Source organism: Ambystoma mexicanum, chromosome 6p (genome assembly GCF_040938575.1).
Source record: "Ambystoma mexicanum isolate Mex_15411 chromosome 6p, UKY_AmexF1_1, whole genome shotgun sequence".
In the NCBI taxonomy this organism is placed as follows: domain Eukaryota; kingdom Metazoa; phylum Chordata; class Amphibia; order Caudata; family Ambystomatidae; genus Ambystoma; species Ambystoma mexicanum.
The window spans coordinates 1,161,206,266-1,161,226,797 of record NC_090935.1 but is presented as its reverse complement, the minus strand read 5'-3'; positions in this window follow the sequence as shown (position 1 = coordinate 1,161,226,797).

Here is a 20,532-nt window from a genome sequence, read left to right as displayed (position 1 = left end):
ATAGCGTAAATAGCGTTTCCGCCATTGCACGATGGAGTAAAGTGCGGCTAATTCTGACCCATCGGGCACGAGCATTACGCCATGGCGGAAGTGCAAAGTCCGCGATGGCGGAAATGTCCCCAAAACGCCCCTCACCGCCGTCGTACGGCGCCCTAGGTGCAATTCCGCCACCCATCATAGCGGTCACCGTAATGAGCGGTAATCGCAAAATACGGTGACCGTAAATATACGGAAACGGAAGTAAAAACATGGGGCCGGAACGGGAAACAGCACGCCGTACACCTACAAAATCAGAATCACAACACAACCATTACAAATCCGACCCTGAGACACATCCCAACCCGTAAGCCACCCTAGTCAAAACAATCAAAATGGGAAAAGTTGCTAAAAAAGCGTGCGACCGCAAGCGGCAGGTCCACTTCTCCCATGAGGAACTCACCGTGCTCACAGAGACCCTCCAGGAGAATGCTGCCGTCGTCTTCTCGACGCAAATGACCAGGACGGCACTTGCGAACAAGAAGGCCATATGGGCCCTGGTGGCACAGCGGGTAAGTGCGGTGGGGACCGCACCCCGCAACCCACAGCAATGCAGAAAGCGATGGGACGACTTGCGGATAAGCGTACGGAGCATACTGTCAGCCAACCGTAACATTGCCACAGCTACCGGGGGAGGATCGGAATCACCCATCAAGTTGACCCCCTGGGAAGAAATCTGTGCCTCCACCATTGGAATGGAGAGTATAGAGGGAGTCGGAGGGATGGAGAAAGGAGTGCAGACATCCGAAGAATCAGGTAGGTGGGCCAAATAAAACAATGCTAAATCCACAATGTCCAATCATGTGAAGTACCATGTGTCCACATAGTGCAACAGAAACACATGTCCAGGAGAACGTCCACATACATTGGCCTGATAGCACACTTTAAAACTCACATTAAATACATGAATAATCAAAAATCCTAAAAACACCCTCTACACGTGCAGCATGCACACCCTAACTGCAGGCTGCAAAACAACGGCATCCTCAATCCACACAAAAATGAAACCACCTCCAAGGCCCTGACCCAAATCACCCTCAGGTACCACCCCAATGCATGTGATACATTGCCATTCCAATTTCCACAGACCCATAAATAACGCTCGCCCTCCTTTACTCCACCACAGGGTCCGATTCAAACGACGAGCTCCAGGAAACCCCTACCAGCACACCTGCAAAGAGGGCCAAGACCAACGGCCAAAGACCCTCCACCTCAGCTGCACGGATCAAGACACGGCAGCAGCACAAATCAAGTGGCAGCACACAGGAGGGGACTTCAACAGGCACCCCAGCAGCCAGCATGCCCACAACAGCAGCACCACAGGTCCCCCCAATGGATGCCACAGAAGGCACTGCTTCTGGTGGCAGCAGCACCATAGGTGACACTGCATTAATGGCAGCATGCTCCGACACAGAAAACGGTGCTGTCGATGTAGGACCCATCCATGACCTGTCTCAATCCCCCTGTTTGTTTCATCCCGTACACCATGAGGATACCACGCAGGGGCACCCACAAGACGACGACTGGCCATCCCCCACAAGCCTTGTGGCAAGGCAACATGAGGTGATCAGCCCCTCTGTGACACCACCGCAAATGGCCATGGCCCAGCAGAGGCAACAGTCCCTCGACCAGGTGATCGTGCAACAGCAGCAACTGGCCACGCTCCTCAAGGAGCATGCTGATGAATGTGGGGGTTCTAAGGCAGTCATAGAAACATCTACTGAGACACTTAGGGCACAAATGGAGAGAAGTACAGAGACACTAAGGGTACAAATGGAGAGAAGTACAGAGACACTAAGGGTACAAATGGAGAGAAGCACCGAGAGCCTGAGGGGGGAACTGCATGCGACGTCCAAAGACGTATGTGGTGAACTTGCCGCTGTGCGCCGTGTGCTCACTGAGCTCTCACAAACCCTTAGGGACATGCATGGACGTGAGCAGGCAGAGACATCATCCGTTGCAAGTTCCGTCCAGGGCAGCCCCCAACGTAGATCTGGGAGGAACCTGCGCTCCACAGGCAGGGGTGCCCCTGATACCCGGAGAGGGGGCTTGCAATAGCGTCTGCCCACTGACAATGAGCATCTTTGGACACTGGTGTTTGGGGGGAGGTAGGAGGGTGGAGGGGGGGTGTTGGGCTTTCTTGGGTGGCGGGTCGATGGGGTGTGTAATATAATTTCACATATGCTGTAAACATTACATAATCATCCAATGAGATGTGTGGACATTGATCTTTGTGTACGAGGCCTTTATTGGCGTACAGTCCACATTGTGCATGTTCCAGACACACACAGTGCCACAAGTCCCGTGTCCATGTATCAGCCACCAGGCGTGAGTGCTAGAAGCATGAATCTATGATATTCTGACGAATTTCACGGGCCTCCTGTGCCTCGCGGACTCCTTGAGGTGCTGCCACATCCCCACCCTCATCATGACCATCTTCAGGTGCTTGCAGTTCTGCGTCAGGGGGCATGGGCACATTTCTACGTACGCACATGTTGTGTAGCATGACACATGCCATGACCATCTTTGCAACCTTCTCATGGCGGTACAGGAGTGCCCCGCCAGACCTGCTGAGGCAGCGGAAACGAGCCTTCAGTAGGCCGAATGCCTGTTCAATGACTACACGGGTACGTTAGTGGGCATGGTTGTAGTCCTCCTCATGCTGGTTCTGTGGGTTCCGGAGTGGTGTAAGGAGCCATCTCTTCAGTGGATACCCGGCATCACCTGTATGTGGACAATAAAGGATGTTTGTGGAATGACATTGCTACGTACGCATCCCCCCACCCCTTCCTGCCAGGTCATTGCCGCATCACATACCCCACATTATCATGCATGAAATGAGACTCACCGAGTAGCCAGGATCTGTTCCCTGCGTGTCGCTCCATGTAGCGTGGTATTGTAGAGTTCCTCAAGACCATAGAATCATGGGTTGATCCAGGAAATCGGCCACAACAATGTGTAAAGATCCTGTTGGAGTCACACACCATCTGTACATTAAGAGAATGATATTGTTTCCGGTTGCGGTACTGGGCCTCCATGGCATGTGGGACAACCAATTCCACATGGGTGCAGTCGATGGCACCAATGCAACCGGGTATGCCGGCCAGTGCATGGAATCCCACTTTTGTGTTTGTAATCTCCTGCTCCGAGCGTGGTAAAGAGATGTAGTCGTCTGCGTGCTTCCGGAGGGCATCCTGCACTTGCGATAGTGTCCGTGACAACAGTGGCTGTGAAATGCCATGCAACTGTCCGACTGTGTGCTGGTAGGTGCCTGTGGCCAGGAAGTGGAGTACAGACACCACCTTCAGTAGGGGTGGGATGGCGGTTGGGCTATCTATCATGCTGACAAGGTCAGCGTGTGTCATGTTCACAATGGCGGTTATGGTGTCCCCGTCCAAACGGTAGAGGGTGTGGATCTGCTCAGCAGTGAGGTTGAACGGATGAGCTCGGAGGCGTGGGATTGCGGGCTGCCTGCGTGGTGGTAGTGGCTGTGCTGGTGGCCCTTGCTGGCCCTGCCTTGCCCTCCTCCTCCTCCTGCGTCTCCTCTGTGCGGCCGGTTGTTGTAGTAGTTGGTGTTCGTCTTCTTCTTGAAGTTGTAGTACTTGCAGTGCTATCAGGTCCCCCAGGGCCAACATCGCTAGTCCTGCCGGTAGCATTTTGGAGTGGGTGTGGTTGTGGGAGGGGGTTGGGTGTGCAATTTATGTGTTTTCAGGCCTCCACCTGTGGTGATTCATTCCACCTGTGCCAGCTGCAATCCCCTTTGGGCGAGCACGTCCCGCACACAACGCTGCAATGTGACGCATGGCATCTTGCTATTACAATCATGTATTTAATCCCGATGGCAGTGAAATATTGGTTTATATGTTCATTCTGCTATGGTCCCATTGTTTCACATACTATCTTTGCAGTCGCGAACAAACTTGTGAAGGGTCAGTGGAATGTAGTACTCGATTAACGGCGGACCCTCATGCAGCACTGTACCGAGGTTCACCGACGGGCGGGGCGTCCCATTTGTGAGTGAAGCCAGTTGCCATTTTCACACACTGCCGCACTACATGGATGAATTTGTGATTTCAAGCGGTCACAGATGCCTTTTCGACGTGATGTTGCAAATGAGGAATTCGAAGGACAGCGCTTTCGGTTTTCAGCTAGCGGCGAGGAGACGCCCACAGGTCTGACTGCAAATATAACGTTCTATTGTTTAATGTCCTTGGGACAGGGGCCATGGCGAGAATGCAATGATTGATATGAATAGTATGGGATGCGCAATAGCGTAGTGGACGATAAGGCAGGACGTTCCCAAATACATGTTACTTCACAACACTAGGATTCCGGGCTGGAGCACAGTGGATTTTGCAGACTGCATTACGCACAGACTCAATGGAAATTTCTAATGTGATGTGAGTAAATAATCAGGCGTTTTTATACCGGGATGAGGGAATGATGTATGGATGCATGGACAGATGATTTAATTGAGAGTTTGCCATGTACATGGCTTTTCGGAATCTATCCCCTTCCCCTGCGCTATGTGATGCAGAGCTGCCATAGTGGGACCATCGTCGATCTGCCCTTGTTGAACCCTCCCTGTCTCGACGCGCCTTCAAACACTTGTGTCTATGCACGTTACTAATCCCATCTAATGGATTCTGTCTTAACAGACGCATGCACACAAACACTCGTTTGTAATAGTGTTTTCACCTCGATTTATATAGTTATGATTCGCAAGTGATTTTTGGGTGGAAATAATCCTTTTGAGTGGGCTAGCATGCATATGGCTGTAGATTTAGTGTGATCATTGAAGTGAGTAATACAAATGAAGTTCTGATGCCCATTCTATTCTTTTTCATTTCATTTGGGTGACAGGTATCTCCTCCCCTTTTGCCGCTGCCATCTGTATGCCACTCCTGCAGATGGCTTTTACTCCCGACACCTGCTGCTTCGAGTTAATCAGTGGAGCACCATTACGATCTTATGGGACGATCGCCAATGGGCCACATGCCCTTACGCAGTACTAGTGGCTAGGAGCTACATATCAACCTTTCAGCTGGACTAGTGCCTACCTAATGGGACGGCCCTGCGGTTCTAGGCGCTTCCATGTTGCCTTTTTGAACGTGAATGTAGCCCCTGTGTACCATGAAGGAACAGGGCGTCACACAAGAAGAAGCTGGTCATTTATTGCGGATGCAGCCCACAGTAATGAAAAATATTTTGGAGTTTATGACCTAATAGCTGTATGGGCTAGGTGAATTTGATGTGCATTAAAATTTGATTCTGATGTCAACCGTGTAGCGTTATTCTTTGCAAGTAATGTAGCATATTCCTATTTGTGGAGCGATGTATTGTGAGAAGATCTGCATTGGGTTCCGGCTTCTGAGTATAGTTGCGTGGTACTGTACTGGCCGCGTTTGCCTACGAAGCCCAGTAAGGTCAGGGATGGGGGCTGCCATTATGACTGTTTTAATGATGTCATGCTCAGGGGCGGGGGATTAGCTTTTGTGTAACAGATGCCGGTCAGCCAGGTGGATTGGTGGAATGATGTGATTATCAGAAAATGGCTGGTCACTGTGTTTGCGTGCGTTTCTTGGAGGGAGACTGAGGTCATGTCCATTGGAATAGCTTCTGTATTCGTGCCATCTGTGCCCTGCAGCTCCCATTGGCCCCTCTTGAGATGAGCCTGGCTGCTCAGTCACTCTGCCAACTTGTGTGGTACATGCTTATGCTGATGGTTGGTTTGTTTACTGGCAAGGGTACAGGGCTGGTGCAGTCTCCCTCAGGATACTGCTTTGCATGTTGCCTTACACTGGTGTCAAGCGATGGGGGCCTGTTGTTGTTTTGTCTCATGTTTCAGTTCATATTGCTGTACTTGAACCTTCACATGCCTGTGCTGCATCAGTACGGCAATGGTGCCATGCCAAATATGGATGGCCACTCACAAGGCACTTGGAGCCCCTACATTCATTTGTTCGTTGGCATGCATGGGTGACTTGTACATTTCACTGGTTGCATTGTGTAACTTCATTGCACCTACGAGGAGTTGTGCAATGTGGGCAGGGAGTGGTGTACAGGCACTCAGTAGGGCCATTTACGGTTGGTTCACGATGCCGTAATTCTCACCATGGCGGAATAGTACTTTCCGCCATGCTTGATGGCGTTAAGTAAATGTCCGCTAGGGTCAGCATTCGCGTACCGTTGCGCCATGGTGGTAATTACGGTTTTGCATGGCGCGCGTGCGCGTACTTGGTGCAGTTAGCGTTGGCGTTCACTACGGTGTCGCTGATGGCATCGTACTTTACGGTGACGGGTCATAATCGCACCGAGCGGTATTCGATGGCGGTATTACATTTCCGCCATCGTTTTTCGATTTCCGCCAGTGTCGTAATGAGGGCCATTGTCATCTGTAACCCATCCATTCAAAGTACAAGGGGAATGTACAGCCGTTTAATAAAGCGGACACAAATAACTCCCATATTTCACGTAATGTGATTGGCTGGTGAATGTGTGGACGGAGCTTCACCCAAGGAAAAAACATATTCCTATCATTCCTCAGTTAATGATTCAGCATATGTTGTGTAAATGCTTCAAGAAAGACGATTGTGTGCATCAGTGATTTCGGCAGGTAAATGGCCAGTGAGATTGGCATTTCTGTTGAAAACATGTCCACCAGTTTTGTTATTCCTGTCGGGCCTCAAGCAGCACAGTATCTGCCCAGATGGAGGCCGACCTTAGCATGGATGTCATTTCACCAAAATGCCAGGGGTAGCAGAAGTGAAATCACATGACCCTTGGCCTCTGATAACAGCACAGGAAGTTATGTAATTTGATCCGACCCGAAGTGACATCGAAGGAAGTGATGGAACATAACCTTTTACCCCTTGACAAAACAGGAAGTGGCATCACATAAGTACGCTATGAAAAATATGGTTACAATATCACTGTAATGTGATAAACATTTCATACAAGAATAAATCACCATATGTATCAGTAGAAAAAACATGCTATAATTGCAAATTGCGATAAGCAAAATACATACAGCCTGATCACGACTTTGGCGGTATTAGCCCTACCGCCGAACTCCCCGGCGCTAATAGCGCCGGATCACGAGTTCAGCCGTAATGTAATTCCCCATTCCCCATTGAGCCCATTCGGGAATGCACCATTCCCCATTGGGCTCAATGGGGAAAATTCGCACTCTTACCGCCGGCGGATTTCCCGCCAGCGGTAATAGCGCACATTTTCAGCGGATTTCCCCCCAGCCGAGAGCTGGGGCGAAATCCACCGAAGTCCTGATTTGGCGGACCCTTAAATCCGGCGGTAATAGCGCGACCGCCGGATTTAAGGGTTACCGCCAAAGTCGTGATGAGGCCCATAGTCCGAAAAAGATTCTAATTCTACTCTACATGGTTTTTGGAGTATTTGGTCTGCATTGTGAATTTGAGGTGTTTAAGAACAGACTATGGGCCTCATTACACGGATGGCGGTAAGGGTTTACCGGTACCGGTATTTTACCGGTACCGGTAAATCCTTACCGCCTTACTACGAGGTCCCTTTGTGGGTTGGGGAATTTAACGCCTGCTTTTTGCAGGCGTTAAAAACCAACCCGCAAAGGGACCAGGGAGCTAATTACGGTACCGCAATTTGCGGTACCGTAAATAGCGCCTTCCCCATTCCCATAGAGCACTATGGGGCAAAAATGGGAATGGGGTAGGGCAATGGTGGAAGGGGGAATTACCGCCCCGCCAACCTTGGAATAGGGCGGTAATTCCCCTTTCCACCAAGGCGGTGCTGGTATTTTACCGGCATGAACCATGGCGCTAATAGCGCCATGGTTCACCGCCATCCATGTAATGAGGCCCTATATCAGTGATTCGCACCCTGAAGTGTGCCTGAAATAAACCTGTAATGTGTCTAGCAATTATTGTATGGAATTCCAAAACGACAAATTATTTGTTATTCCTATTCTTTGTTATTTAGGTTCCATGCTCAAGGTGTTACTCTTGTGGAACCCCTTGTTTTTTATAAGAAGCATGAACAAATGAACAATAAAGCCAGCCACTCCAGAAACAAAGAGCCACATGTCATTGGCCACAGCCCATGAGCTTCAATTTGTAAAAAAAAATCTTTCTTTTTTCTTCGTGGTAGCAAGGGAGACCACAGGCGTAGCAAGAGAGACCTCAGAGGTCGCTAGTGCGACCCCTTACAACCCCTAAATTATGTCCCTGGACCTACACCGCCTGTCCCAACAGAGATTTTGTACTGCTCTCCATGGTAGGAAAGCCTATTTTACTTGCTTGCTCTTTTCCCCTCTCTCCCTCTCTATGTTTTTCATAGGCATGTCTTATTCAGCATACGCACTGTTCAGGCCTACTCTGTCTACTCAGTCTGCTGATTAGTTGTATAATATACCTACTTGATAACTGTCCTATTATTCAGCATATCTTTAACATACTGTATTCACTTTGTACAAGAGGTGGTGGGGTTCTCAGTCGCAAAGGATGACAAGTGAGGAAGGTATGGGCAATATAAGAAATGGGAATCTATGATGAGAGAGGAAATGAGACAAAGAAAAGAGTATCAGTAGTCATTTCTGCATCATTGCTGTAATTGTTGTTATGGCTTCAAAGTGCAGTGGTGTGAAAGGCCCTTCGAAAGACCGTAGTCTGTGCAAACATGAAAATAAAAGAGCATTAGATTGCCGTGAACAGTAATTAGAATGTAGGGTGGTCTAGAGTTTAGAGGAGGGTCAGACCCCTGTGCTATCTCTCCGTTCGGTTCAGTGATAGGTAATTTCTTGCAGCCTGATACAAGGTTTGATTGGGAAAAAACTCTGAAGTTCCTTACGGCAATAGTATATTGGTGGGTGGGCAAGCCTTGTTAGTAGTTAGTAGTGGCGCTGGACTGTGTTGATAACCATGGTTGCGTTTGCTTGTTGAAGGACGTCATAAACACCTTGTTCGTGTTATACACATTCCATTTTTATTCATTGATTATTGTAACAATTGTCCTGGCCAGAGTGTGCTAGGTGTAAGTCAACACATGTTTCGACCGAAGTCTTTGTCAAGGCAGAGGCTGAATGTTTAAGGATCCTTCTTAGGGATGGCGGCAGCCAGGGGATTGTAGAAATACTGGGTCCGTGTAGCCACTGGTGTTCAGTTTAGCAGCGCTTCTGATGCCCGATGGCTGTTATCACAGCGAACAAGGTGTTTTTGACATCCTTCAACAAGCAAATGCAACCATGGTTATCAACACAATCCAGCGCCACTAGTAACAAGGCTTGCCCACCCACCAGTAATTAGAATGTAGGTGTCTATGCAATTACTAGCAGAGATGACTTCTTTAAAGACATTATAAAAGCCATGCCAAGCAGTGTGTTCAGGCACAGAGAGGAAAGCTATGTCAGTGACTATGTGACAGCTGGATCACATTTGTTGTGGACTCAGCTGTATTTTATGGGTTGCGGCCCAAAAAGGCATGTGTGCCCTTGCATCTGTCTCTTGCATTTTGTTAAAAATAAGTACTAACAAAGGCAAATGTTTTGGCATTTCTTTGGATTTTATGTAATGTAAGTGGTCTTGTATAGTGCCCATCTGCCACTATTGGCGGCCTCGCTGCCCTTGGCTTTGTAACTAAAAAGGGGGAGGAGGCTCTGAGATTTATTAGTGGAACAATGGGCAAGGACAATGTGAAACCTGTGCTTTTGATGGATGCAGGTCAGAAGTTCCCAGTTCCTGAATGCCAATCTCCTTTCAATTGGTTTGGCTGAGAAACTTGGAAGTGTGTTATAAATATGGAAGAGCCCAAGATCCGGTCGACTACTGCGCTTTAGGTCTGGTTAGCTGCTGATGTGGGAGAGTGAAACAGGGCTAAAAGGGAGAGCTTGATCGTGGCGCAGTTAGTGTTGATGTGTTAACGGCTAGGCCTGTGGTGGCCTTGTCTGGGGAATGTTGTGTGTAGTGTAAGGTGGCAGGAGATCTTAGAGCGGTGTCGGATAGTCAGGGAAAAGCGGCAGTAGACCTTGCAAGACAAAGCAACCTCTCTCACTCACTCTTTCTCTATCTATTTCTGTCTCTGTCTCAAATAGATACATTGTACCCCACGAGGAACAAAAAAAACATCAGTGAGTTGGCAGTTTAGGGAAAGGGGCTGTGTGGAAACTCAGACATTAAAACCTGCTGAGTTTTATTGGAGTCAAGAACTTAAGGTTCTGAGGAAAGACAGCTTCAAATTTGAGGACCACAGTTCACCTTCCTTAGTATGTTGGTTAGCAGGCTGAGAGATACCTCAGACCTTACTCTAACATGCTCAGGTGCTAAGCTCAGTAGCCTGTTGTGACATTTGCCCATCGAGGAGAGTGGGGAGCTGTATCGGGTGGTAATGACCTGTCACCTGAGTTGAGCTTTAAGGAGGGAGGTGGGACATTAGCTACCGACAATGCCTGTTATTCCTGGCATTATTGCCATTACCACCCCAGGAAAATATCTGGCTGCTAAAACTACAACTAGATCGCCACCATGGAAATCAAAAAAGGAGCTCCAGCAGGAATCCCTTCTCGATTTCCATGGTGTTCGGCATGTGGCAGGAAAGGCATAGAATAGGGAGAAGATCAGAGGAAGGGGAAGGCAGCAGGCACGTCTACATGTAATTTTGTCTAAAATTCTGGAGTGCGAGAGGGGTTTCGGGAATAGGGGAGGTAACCAGAACTGAAAATAGCTAGATCAGGACTTGAGCTTATACTGGCAGATTCACCCTGTCTTCCAAGCAACCTGATGGGTTCTTTACTCCACCAGAGGTGCAAATTAAATGAAGAAAAGATAGTGGCTACTTGATTTGCATTTTTCTATTCTAGGATATGGGGATTGAGTCCTGCAGTTTCACTGCTGCTGCAATCACTTCTGAATTTTCCAGGTTTACACCTGCAACTCTAATGCGGAATGAGCGACGTTGTTGCTGAATCGTGATCACCATTTCTTCTTTCTAAGTTTGACCTGTGGCAGTGCCTTCCTGTGATCATTACCTTGCCCCTGATGCAATTATGACTTGTTGGAGCAGCTTGTGCTCCAAGTCGATGCCTATTGTGGCAAATCGCCCATTTACAAAGTGTTCTGTGAGGAATTTACTGGGTCTGTCCTCCATGACAGTTGTCCGGGACTGGCCAGGAGACCCCAGGACTTTTGAGTTACTGGCAATAGGGAGGAATATGTCTAGAAGTAGAAGAGGGCAATACCTCTATGATCCCAAGGTTTCACCTCATCCAAAATACCACAGTTCCATTCCTTAAAATCCAGAGTCACATAATTTCATGGATCGGTTCCCACCAAAGGCCACCTAATCTCATCCAATTTTCCAACAGGTCGGAAAGAAGATCCACATTTAAGAAATGCATTTGACCCAGTCATGTCTTACAGAGAAGGCCTAAATAGTCTAGAGTTCTTTTCAATGAGAAGTGTGGGCTAGTATACTGGGTCAGACACAATGTAATGTCTTAAGCAGATTGTAAAGACCAGGGGTGTACAGTGCCACCAAATGATATTGTAGACTGTGTGAGTTCTGGCAAAGGACTAGTAGTAAGGATGTTTTGTAAGCCCTCGTTAGCCCAATGTAATTTTCTGACATCCCCTTTGAGCACATAGTTATGGGCATAATGGGTCCCCTGGAGCCTTCCAAATGCGGGTTTAAGCATATTTATGTGATCTTCGACTACCCTACATGCTACCCAGAAGCTGGTCTATGATGTGATACTACCCAGAATATACTGTTTTTTTACCCCATACTTTACTAGAATTGGCTTTCCAAGAGAGATCCACACAGACCATGGGACATGCTTCATGTCAAGGTTTTCGGATGACAAAAAACTACACCTAAAGAACAAGACCTTGAGAATACTGATTTTACATTCTCTAACTAGAGGATTAGTGAAAAGGTCTCATATAACTGTGCAGTAGCACATTTGAGCGTTTTATGCACAGGGTGAGATTACCATAATGAATTATCTCAGACCCAAATAACCTCATAGACTCAAAGAATATGGCAACATACTACTTTATTTTCAGTTCACTAAAGTAGGGGGAAACCTGGGGAAAGAGACATCGTACCCCACACACTCTCAGTTCCATTTTTGGTTGCACACAGGCTTTATACCTCGATGTATGTCAGCATTGACGTTATCCTATGTAGCAAATAATAAAACCTATCTGACAGAGGAATTGGTTAGGGGAACATATCTACTTATAGATTGTAAAAGTGTTAGTAACATCATTGGCTGCCACTCTTTTGGCAGGCATGCCTTGAACTTCCCTTTGACTATGTATAAAACAGATTATAGCAGCATAATAGCAGATTGGCCCTTGCAACAATGTCTGTGCACCATTGCATAGGCCCTCATGATTAGTTGGCATTCTCTCCCAACCTTGGACATTTGGCTCCCAGATACAGAGAACAACGTCAGACTACTGCCCAATTGCCCAATTAGTCTACCATCTGCCTTCAGCCAAGGCTTCTTCTTTGTATTTTGATTTTGATTTTGATTTTGAATATTTATTACGCGCATAAACAGGGTGGTCTTCTGCTGCCACAAAGGGGAGCACATTCCTAAGCATACGTAGGGAGTGATATACAGCCTTCACTTTAGCCCCTATCTGGGCTTCGCTCCCTAGGTTTTCCTGCCATGTGCATCCAAGGTTCTTTATTTTCCTTGAAAATTGAATCTCTTCCCCTAGAATCCGTGAGATTATACTATGTTTTTCGGCCATCAACTTGCTCCCTGCTCCAAATAAAATTATCTCTGTTTTAGCTGCATTCAGCTGTAGCTGATTGCACGTCATCCATATTCTGATTTCCTGCATACAATGGTTGATCTTTTCAAACCAATACTTGACCTTGCTGAATGTTCTCTTCCCTGGAACTTTAAGGCGAGTGAAGATACATTGTTATCTTCATCTGGAGCTTATAAATAGGCCGTCCTTCCTGGTCTTGCACCACGTGTGAAGAGACCATGATTTTGTCCATCTCACCTTTCTATTTAGTGCTATTTGATTCAATTATCCTGGGTGTCATGACTCTCTTCGGCCTCTGGCGACTTGGTTGCTCCATCTTGTATATGCTTTCTGTATCTTTAATTGTTCAACACTTTGGATTCACAAATGTTCGCTCATTTACTTAATCTAAGAAAAATATGTCCTGCATACATTGTTTATCCTTGTTGACTCCCTTTGTACCCTACAATTGCTTCTTACTGTGGCATCCTTGATCTTTGGCCAACCAGCTATCCTTTTTTGGTGTGCTAATCTATTTTCCAGCGTCTGTCAGTTCTGCAACCTGGTCTATCTCATTAAAACTTTTTGCTTACTTTTATTCAGAGCCAACGTCCATTTTTTCAACATGGCCGCTTTTACCTGTGTTGTATTTTCTGCTGCACCAAGCTTCTATGTGACTCATCTACCTTGTGTTTCTGTGTATATACATTTACTACACATCTGGTTACTTATCTTCTTTGTATATATGGTTTATTTTCACTCATATACATGTTTACTTTGCATCTTCAGTTACAGCTCCATTCTTTAAGTATTCTTATCTCGTTTCTGGCGTCATCGTATCTTCTCCTTATGACGTCACTTTACACCTGTCAGATTTCCTTTACAGCTCTTCGATATTCAGTGGTGTCTGCAAATTCCTGCTACCACTTCAGTTGGAGCGTACATTCGATACAGTTGTCTGAGTGCATAACGTCTCTCATATACTCAATTTAGTATTGAAATGATACTTTATGTCATGCACAGTGTCTTCTTTTTCTTCATCCAATATGTCAGAGGTGAGGGGGCAGGTTCTATCAATGACGTACACGTCTGCTTCTCTACATTACAATAAAGCAATTATATGGGGAGGTGGTTGACAAGGATGGAAAAAACTGCAACGTGTTAATACCATGGATCCCTTCTTGCTGTGAGATAAATAGCCCAAGCTTCTACTGAGTTAATGTCATTTCAACAGGCATAAGGCCAAAACACACAATATGTCCTCTGCATATTCTGGGAAGGGCTGGAAAGAACAATAAATCCCCACATCTAATGTTGCAGAATATGTCCAGAATGCCAAGGAGACAAATAGAATTGTATGGCAGTTATGTGAGGAAGTGATCAGAGAACACACAAGGCAAAACAGCTACACAAGCCATGTTGTAGAGATCTCATGAGATCCCTAGTCATAATTAGCTGGTACTTTAAAAACAAGTGGTATATGTTTTTACTATTGCCATCTGTCATGGCCATGGCCATGGGATCAGCAGACAACCCGAGACTCTATTAGTTGGTCCAAAATGTGTTTTTCCAACAGAAGTATGCCAAGGGTTAAAGGTGAGCTGGCTGTAAGAATGGGGACAATCAAAGAAATCAGAGATGAGTAATTCTAGCTTGCTTATGGGCCATAATGAGTCAGTCCAGCCTTGTCTTACCTTTGGCTGTGTCACCTGGTGGTCAATGGAATGTCACTCACAGTATGTGGGGTTTTAAATTCCACCTTACATTTCTTTTGTGTCTTGGCTGAAGGGCCACTACATCATCTCTTGGTTAAGCAATGGTTTCATAGGTGGTCCTTTCCACATGCTTAGACTTGAGGAGCCCATGGTTGATGATCAAGGTGCTACACTTGTGTAATGCAATGCCAGACCTCTGTAAGCCTGGGTATGGTGCAGTACAGGCCCTGGGGCGCTGGGGGTTGACTATGCCAAAATATTTCCTAGGGCTACCCCCTTTGTCCCTGGACCCTTCTCCTCTATCCTTTTCTCCCCACTGGTATTATTCTTTCTGTCTCCTCCTCAATGCCCCACGCCAATCAAGATGTCTTCACATCCCCTCTTAGTTTCTGGGTCTCCCCTTCTTCTTCTCCTACCCTTCTCTCTCACTCACCCTTCTTCCTTCCCACCACCTGTTCCTGCACAATGATATTGTGGTGACCTCTATTCCTTAATTCTCTCCTTTCCTTCCCTCCTCCTTTTGTGCCACTGCTATTTTCCAAATAATCTGCTCTTCAGGTTTGACTTGCTTCTCACCCTCCTCCACTCCTGTCTCCCATTCCTTCCTTTCCTTCCTTTTCTTCTTCCACTTCACTCCTTTTCTGACCACCTCCTTTTGTTACCAATGTCACAGATATGTGGATCAAACCTTTATGATGGCCATCTGCCATTTTGATTGACACCATCTTGTGGCTTCTATTCCTACCAGCTCTCCACACTGCAGCTGACAGTCTCTTGCTTCCCAGGTCTGTCCTACCGACAAATGGTCCCTTCCCTAGCCCAGCTCATAGGTCAGTACTGGGTAGATGGTAATTGTCAGTGGAATCTTTCATGCATTGGACCACCACTGTACATCTGGTGGTCCTGGGCTATGAGACCACATGTTCTTTGGCTCTCACACATGTTCCACTGCCCTTGTCTGCCATTCTGTGATTTCGACATGCATTGAACAGGCCAGATTCTGCATCAGGTACCTCACAACGAATTGTTGACCAGAATGCCAGTTTTCCTTTGATGATTGCCATTGTCCTAAAAAAGATTGGTGGCCACTAGGTGTTCCAGGTACCAGGGGGTTACCTGTTTGTGACAAGGGCTTAGAAAGGATGGCAGGCCTGGGTGAGGGAAAATGACAAAACACCATAGGTTAGAGATTGACTGGGGAGTCCTCCATTACTTGCTTTGGTATCTACATCATGGGGTGGATGGTGGCCCCCATGGCTATGGCAGACCCATATACTAATCCCAAACATCGTAGCTTATTCACACACTGTATCCATAATGAGAACTCCCAACCTTAGGTTTGAAGTGCCCAGCTCGCTTCTTATCTCATAGTGTTAGCGATTATTTCACCCAGCTCATTTCTTGGCTTATCAGGTTTGTAGCGAAGGAGCCAAGTACCCCCACCTCAACCAGCTCGCCCATATTGCCTATATGTTGGGAACCAGAAAGTGAGACACGTGCAGTACCTGTGAAAATACCAAAACCCAGGAGACTCCTGGAAGTAAGGTTCCCATTGAGAAAGACATATCTACATACACAACAGTATGATGGCCATTTGAATGAAATCCCTGAAGAACCAGGACCAATGAAAGAGAAGAATGAGGACGTCACACGAAGAAAGTCTGACGTACAATAGAAGAGATGCAGAGACAAGAGAAGTGAAGATATTCTATAAGGCATCAAGAAAGTATCAAAGATAAGTGACATATTGGGCTCAAGATGAAGAAACGTATCCTAAAGAAATGATGAAGATATCAAGTAATTTTACACGTGTGTACATATGCAAAGAAACGCAAGCAGACAAAGGGCCTCGTTAGGACCCAGGCGGTAAGGGGTTTACGGTGGCGTAAACAGCGCCGACCCTTACCGCCTGATTCCGAGGTTCCTTAGCGCCATGAAGGTTTTAACACCTGCTTTTAGCAGGTGTTAAAATCCATGGCGCTAAGGGACCTTGTTGTTAATTACGCCACCGTAATTTACGGTGGCGTAATTAACGCCTTCCCCACTCCCATTATGCCCTATGGGGCAAAAATGGGAATGGGGAAGGGTAAATGGGTTAATGGGGACTTACCGCCCCACTCACCTCGGAATGGGGCGGTAAGTCCGCCAACTACCATGGCGTAAACATAGTTTACGCCATGGTGGTAAAGGTACGACCCAGGCGGTAACTTACCGCCTGGGTCGTAATGAGGCCCAAAGTATTCTTGAGGCTAGCTAGGTAGTGAATAGATTGCGGCAAGAGCCAACATATACCACTACGTATTATAGCTAGGCCTTTCCTGTGTGTCGCAGTTTAAAAAGCAATTGAATTACAGAAGCAGATCTCAGAAAGGCGAGGCTGGATGAGTCCCAAGAAGCCAAGGTCTTATCAGACTTGGATGAGCAGAAAGAAGTTACAAATCCTGTGAAAGAACGAGTCTACTATTCAAAAGGCATGGACAAAAGCAAAGTAGACATCAGAGGTCTATTAAAAAATAGTTTTTTAAATGCAACAGAGCTCAAAGTTGTGGTCTTCAGTCACGTGGAAGGATGAAATTGGACAAACATGATGAACCACACCTACGCATTAAGGCAGAGCGTGCCTTCACTCCTTTGAATTCTCCAGAGCAAAGAACATTTCCAAGGACAAGTTCAAAGCCTTAATTAACAGCAGACCACTGAGGTGATGATAGATGATGTGCTAATTGGTGGGAAGCAATGGTTATGACTAGCTCACCAGCACCTGGAAGTCCAGCCTGCGTGCTGCTAACGTAGGTTGTAAAATACTGACGGATGTAAGAGTGCCAACCAATTGTAGAGGGCTGCGTAATTAAGGGCCCTATAGTTTGTGTAACCAATGGGACGTTGTGTATTTAGTGACATTCATAGTGATCTGTTTGAGGGGAGGGCTTAGTTGCCTACCTTGATGTTAAGGAGCCTATCATTTCCTTAGACTAGTATGGAACGTATACGTAGATGTTCCTTTAGACCCAATCACAATTGCCACTAGGTTTTTGAAGTTTGTCACGTAGGATGACGTTAGTAAATACGTAGGTTAACGTCATCAATGACGAGTTTTTACTATAAATGCAGTGTTTTTTCAGAAGAAAATTGAGAAACCATACAGTGAGCCGTCGATAGATGTCCATTGTACTCCCTGTTTTAGATAATTGATATTAAAACAGTTAACCTTTTTGCCAACTACCTGAGTCATTTCGATTATTGATGTTTGAGTAACTTCTGCATTCCCATTCATCTCATAGTACTGCTAACTTGTCTTAAAGGGCTGGGGCAACTCCTCCAGTTAATGTGGTAGCAGAGTGATGATGGTTAGATACCCATCGAGATAGTAAGCTTTGGGATCCCGGCAATATTAAGCGTCCTCTGCCATTTAACTGAAAGGACGTGAAGCTCCAGTAGATAGCGGAACCAGTTTTCTAAGACACAAGTCTTGCAAGCACAGGTTAGACAAGTCCCTTGTTTTCAGGCAAAATCCCCTGCCGACTTTTACAGGAAGCTCAATGAATGGAAGGTTGGAGCGGCTGATGAAGAGGTGTCGATCCCGAGGGTCGGAAGTCGAAAAAGCGAATGGTGAGTAAAAACTGATTAAGGTGGCAAAAACATGAATGGGCAGTGAGTGGAGAAAGTGATAAGGGGAAAACAAGCAACTCAGGGAGGTTGAGGTAAAAGGAACTTGAGACGTTGAGCATCGAGGTATTAAGTAATTGACTTGAGAGAAGCCAAGCAATTAAGAAATCATGAGACAAGGAGCGTCACGATAGTGGAAGCCCAGTGTCCTGCATCTTAAAGACGTAACAGAAGGAACCATTTCTAGAGGCCCATTTGTGGTTGACGTAGGCTACAGATTAGTTTAAAGGCAGTCCAAAGAGAACAGTTCACATCCCAGTTGGGGTATTTATTAGGGGCGAGGATAAAGACTTGAAGATCGTAAACTGAGATATGTGTGGCCGGTCGAGTATGTCTGTTTATCTGTTTGTTTTATGTGATTGAATATATATGTGGTAAAGAAATAATAGAGGAGTTAAGAAACATGAAAAGGAAAAACACAAGATTCAAGATTTAATTATTTATTTGTTGGGATTGAGTTGACAAGTGTCAAGTGAAATAAGTAGATTGAAGTAAAAAGTGATATAGAGGGTTTGGAGCCTGTGACTGTAACGCTTACCTGGACTACATGGGAGCATAATGCCTTCTCAGCCAGTGGATCTGTTATTTGGGCACTTTTAGGATTCTTTTTCTGTGTAAACGACAATAATAACAATAGAACTACTATAATATCTATTTTCTGGAAAATTACTGTATAGCAGTGTGCCTTTGGTAATCCCTCCCTTCTCACCTGTGTTTATGTTTTGTGGAGCTCTCCATCCTGTATTCCTGGTTTTCGGCAGGAGTTAAAGAAGCGTTTTGCACATCCTGCTCAGGGACAGGCCTTAGATAATGATCTGCTCTCTTTACACCAAGGTAAACAAGAATTGTTGGCTTATATAGCCTCCTTTAATCGATTAGTGGCAGAGACCAATTGGCCTGAGGAGAAGAGAACCACACTCTTTTAATGAGGATTAAGAGGAGAACTGAAAGATATTTTAGCACAAGAAGTGAATCCCCCTACAGGTTGTGCTGAATTCACAGACCTGACAATACAGCTGGATCACCGGTTGCAGAACCGGCACTCTGATCGGGCCAGATCAGAGGCTAGATCACTTTATGTTCAGTCTAAAGACTGTGGAGCTTGTCCAATGACTGAAGGTCATCCTGAACCAATGCAGGTAGGAGGTGTTCGGTGTCCCAAATCTAAGGAAGAAAGAGACAAGAGAAGACAGCAGAATGTATGTCTCTATTGTGGTTCAGCCCGTCATCATTTGCGAAACTGTCCAGTGAAACCACCATGCAAACCAGTTGGAGCAGTAGACAAGGTGTATATGAAAATCACAGAAAATGAACAGCCGGAAAAATCCAATGCCCGACAAGTGTAGAGGTTGACTTGTCGAGCCAGAAGAAGGAAATCCAGATCCTTCATTTCGTTATTCCGGCCATCTTAAGTAGTGACCTTCAACCTTCCAAAATATATGCTCTGGGAGCATATGTGGACAGTGGTGCGATTGGGAACTACATGGATTACGAACTAGCAGGCAAGATGGGTATTGGTATGCACCAAAAGGCTGTGGTAGAAAATGTCACTGCAGTAGATGGTACTCAACTAATATCCGGACCAGTGACAAAGTGTACTGAAGTTTGCACCTGGCTTTGCCAGGAGGGACATCGGGAAAAGATATTGTGTAACCTAATTAGTGCTCCACAGTTTAAAGTGATTTTAGGAATTCCATGGCTAGTGAAACATAGTCCACAGATTGATTGGTGTGTCAAAACCTTAGTTTTTACCGAGGAATGCAGGTAATCCTGCTATGTTCAAGGCAGAACCTTTAAAAAAAGAAGTTCCCATGAATTTATTTGAAAAACCCACCTTAGGGTTGATAGGAACACTTCCACCGGAGTATCAAGATTTTCAAGAAGTATTCGAAGAAGAACAGGCTAACGTGTTGCCACCTCATTGGCCATATGATTGTCAAATCAATGTGATCCCTGGTTCAAAAACCCCATACAGCAGAATTTATGCCCTAACTGAACAAGAAAATATTCATTTGAAGACATACTTGGATAATTACCTTGCCAATGGTTTTATTCGGCCCTCTAAGTACTCCCCCACGCGTCTCCTCTGTTTTACGTGCCCAAGAAAGAAGGGGACCTTCGTACTTGCATGGACTATCGTGCCCTCAACCAGATCACAATCAAGAACTGGTACCCCCTTCCACTCATTCCAGTGTTAATGGATCAAGTTAAGGATGCCAACATTTTTACTAAACTAGAGCTTAGAGGAGCTTACCACTTAGTGAGAATCAAAGAAGGAGATGAATGGAAGACTGCTTTCAGCACAAAATACGAATTGTACGAGTACCAAGTCATGCCCTTTGGCTTATGCAACGCCCCAGCAGCTT